The 3,469-nt window shown below is 54.4% G+C and overlaps 1 long non-coding RNA gene across 1 annotated transcript; it reads right to left on the bottom strand.

Moving 5' to 3' along the window:
- Window positions 1–823: 823 nt before the first annotated feature.
- Window positions 824–1,316, bottom strand: LOC131478920 (uncharacterized). Its single transcript, XR_009244652.1, has 2 exons — window positions 1,099–1,316; window positions 824–945 (listed from the first exon to the last, which is right to left on the bottom strand). It is a non-coding gene; the product is annotated as an uncharacterized LOC131478920 (long non-coding RNA).
- Between the last annotated feature and the right edge of the window lie 2,153 nt (window positions 1,317–3,469).

The following is a 3,469-nucleotide window of genomic DNA, read 5'->3' as shown; positions in this document are numbered from 1 at the left end:
AGACCCGGAAGAGGCTCCTGGCCCCTGGCTTTGGATCAGCTCAGCGCTGGCTGTTGTGGTTATAGGGGCACCCGTTTGAGTCCCGGGTGCTCCATTTCCCATCCAGTGAGTAGAAGTTGTCTGTCTCTCTACCCTGTGTAATTCTGCCTTTCAAATAAGCAAATGAAGCTTTGGAAAGAGCTCAGTGCACTGGAAACTGTTCAGAGGAGGATGGGAAGCACGGTGAAGTTGTGCTGCACATGAGGCAGGAATCCATGGGGTAATGGGAGATATTGCAGGGAGGCTGTTCTTCCCCCAGGACCAACCATTAAAAGACAAGTTCAGTGAAACACATGGAAACCTTTATAAAGTTGGCATGTTGAGGTCTTTGTAAAGATGCATATAGATGAGGAGTCAGCACCATGGCTGAACTTGCTAATCCTCCACCTCCAAGCACAGACATCTCATAGGTGCAACCAGTTCGAGTCCTGGCTGCTCCACTTCCCATCCAACTCCCTGCCTGTGGCCTGAGAAAGCAGTGGAGGACGGTCCAAAGCCTTGGGTCCCTGCACCCACATGGGAGACCCAGAAGAAGCTCCTGGCTCCTGGCTTCAGATCGGCTCAGCTCTGGCTGTTGCAGCCACTTGGGGAGTGAAGCAACGGACGTAAGATCTTTTTCTCTCTCTATCTCTCCATAAATCTGTCTTTCCAATAAAAGCAAATATGTCGTAAAAAAAAAATAACTAAAGGTTCCCAAGCCAGAACTGATGTGTGTTCAGGCCATTCCCCATCACACTGCACACGAAGCAGGAAGTGACCGCCTTGGACTGTCAATCTAGATCCATGACAGCAAAGAGCTTTATTACCAGGACTTGTCAGGGGGCTTCCAAGTGACTCCAGGGCAAGTGTGTGGGTCTGGGGGCCTGGCCCTTCAAACTCGAGGCGGCTAAGGTCTCCTGATATCCTCTGCAGGATCAGAGAAGAAAAAAATAATCATGATAAATCCAGCTGGAAACCCCAGTGCTAGAGCTGTGTTTTGGCCCAGCCAGTTCATCTTGGTCCTTCCCCTCTCTGCCCAGGGCTTCTCCAGGCCCATGGCTGGGAGGTGCATGGACAGACCTGTGAGAAGCCTTGGGCTGCAGCAGGCAGGGTTCAGCGAGGCACCTCCTCACCACCATTGGGGAAAATGACCACCAAGAGAGCATGACCTCGCAGACCCAAGGTGCAGCACCTGCTCCAAGGAGCAAGCTGCACGCAGCTGACCTGGGGGAGAAGAGAGAACAGGATGTGACGTGTGTGCCCGTCACTATCCATGAGACACCCCTAGGGTCTTAATGAGAGAATGGATTCCCTGGGCATCACCCCTGATCCCCTCACCCCTCCATGGAGAGCTATCTGCTGAGTGATGCCATCCAAGGAAAATGCAACAGCGCTTCCACCTTCCACCCACACAACTGAAACTGTCTCAGTAGCTACATTGCAAGAAAACAAATGAGCAGAGAAAACGAATGGTTACAGGAAGTGTTCTGTGACCCCATGTATTATCACCTCAACCTATAAATCCCATGTGTGTTGGACGTCTTGAGTTAGAGGGGCCTCACCCAGGCTGGATGGGGCCAATAGTGGAGGGTCCACCTCCCACTGCAAAGTAAAATCAGAAGTGATACAAAGATGGGAGGGGGGCTGTGGCAGTGGATGTGGGATGCTGAATGGAGCCCACCCTGAGACACTTGACAAAAGGTGGGGGACTTAAGCCAGCACGTGTTGAGTGAGGGGCAAAGGGACTGAGAGAGCACAGGCCTCCTGCCACAATTCCCCTGCTGTGAGTCATGGTGTCAAAGTGGGGCCCCATATAGAGATGGAGACATTCCAGAGGTTGAGAGGAAATCATTAGGGCAGGGGGACTGGCATTCCCATGGGAAGGGGATCTCTGTCTCACACACACACACACAGCTGTAGGGTCAGGGGGAATTGGTCATTCATGTACCCTGAACTGACCACATACAGCAGCTCATCAGGCCTGAGTCCCATTGTGGGGCTCTCCAACCTGCCCCCTCCCCACACCAATTCGGGCATCAGAAGTTGGACACTTTTCCCAGGCAGGAGTTTTCCAGGGGCTCCCGTGCTGTGCGGCTGCCTGGACACCTGGCAGGTGAGCAGGCTCACCTCTCTGCCCCTTGCTGTCCCCAAAGGGGGGCAGCCGTCCAGGGTTCCTGGCCCATGGAGCTTCCTCCTCCAACTCCTGAGAAAGGCTTTCTCTACCGAAACCGCATGAAGCCCTAGTCATGGATGTAAGTCCTATCCCGCACCTTGTGGCAACTAGAAAAGGCCGGAAGTACTGGGCATGTGCTGTGACCCCGTGAAGAAAGCCACTGCCTGTGACACCAGAATCCCATAGGGGCATCCCAGAGTCCACACGCACTCTGTGGTTCTGCTGCTTGGTGGGCCTGCCATGCGAGGGGCACTCTCAGGCCCAGTCGGTCATGGCACAGCCACACCTAGCAGAACATGCCTCGCACCCACGTCTCAACGTCTGTCTGCCTGCTGCAAGTGCAGCCGCTTGCACAGTCATTGGTATAGGCTCTCGATTTGCTGCCTGTATGTGAACTTTATGAAATGCTTCTTAATTTTTGCCATCAGACCTGAGAGGAGAAAAGTGGCTAAGCCAGCTTCTGTCAGGGCCTCGCCAGAGCCAGAGCCATGCTCTTTGGACTTTCCAGCCACCAACACCTGTGAACTGAAACCTTTGTTCTTTACAACACAAACCCTCCTCTGGAGTTTCCGTATAGTAACACAAGAACTGACACAGCAGGAGCCATAGCGAGCCCCGGGTGGTATAGGTCCAGGGCTAAGGATGGTCACGTGAGCCAACATGGGGAGGGAAGGGCCACTGTCGGCAGGCAGCTTGCAGGATGAGGCCTGGACGGTGAGGAGGAGCCGCCCAGGCACAGGATTGGGATAGGAGGGTGTTGGAAACAGAGGGAGAGCAGGTGCCAAGGACCTGTGATTGGACCGTGCCAGGAGAGCTGCAGGCAGCATCAAGAGGTGGGACAGAGAGGAGAGGGAGTCCTGCTCAGAGCTGCAGGGAGGAGTTCAAATCTCACTCCCAGACACGGGACACAGGACACGGCACTGGGATGAGTCTGTGGTCAGGGAGCTCAGAGCCTATTAGCTGCAAGTGGCAACATCTGTGCCATGCCCACCAGTCCCTAGCTGGTCACACAGACCCCCTCAGAATAAGGAATCCATCCGTTTGGAGCCCATGGGAACTCAGACACAAGCCAAGGACAGGCTCCCCGCTCACCTAGCTCCCCAGTTACAATGGAGAAGTCCTTCTCCACAATCAGCCACATGCAGTTCTTCCGTGCATTGGAGTTGGCCTCTGCTTTGATGGCGTCAATGCCCTTCTGGTTGGCCATGTACACCAAGGGGGTCCCACAGCCTCACAACCTCCCTTACAGTGCTCGCCTGGCTGCCCATGGCTCAGCAA

Source organism: Ochotona princeps, unplaced genomic scaffold (genome assembly GCF_030435755.1).
Source record: "Ochotona princeps isolate mOchPri1 unplaced genomic scaffold, mOchPri1.hap1 HAP1_SCAFFOLD_1130, whole genome shotgun sequence".
NCBI lineage: Eukaryota > Metazoa > Chordata > Mammalia > Lagomorpha > Ochotonidae > Ochotona > Ochotona princeps.
Note: the sequence above shows the minus strand (reverse complement) of the source record. Positions and strands in the feature narration are given on the sequence as shown.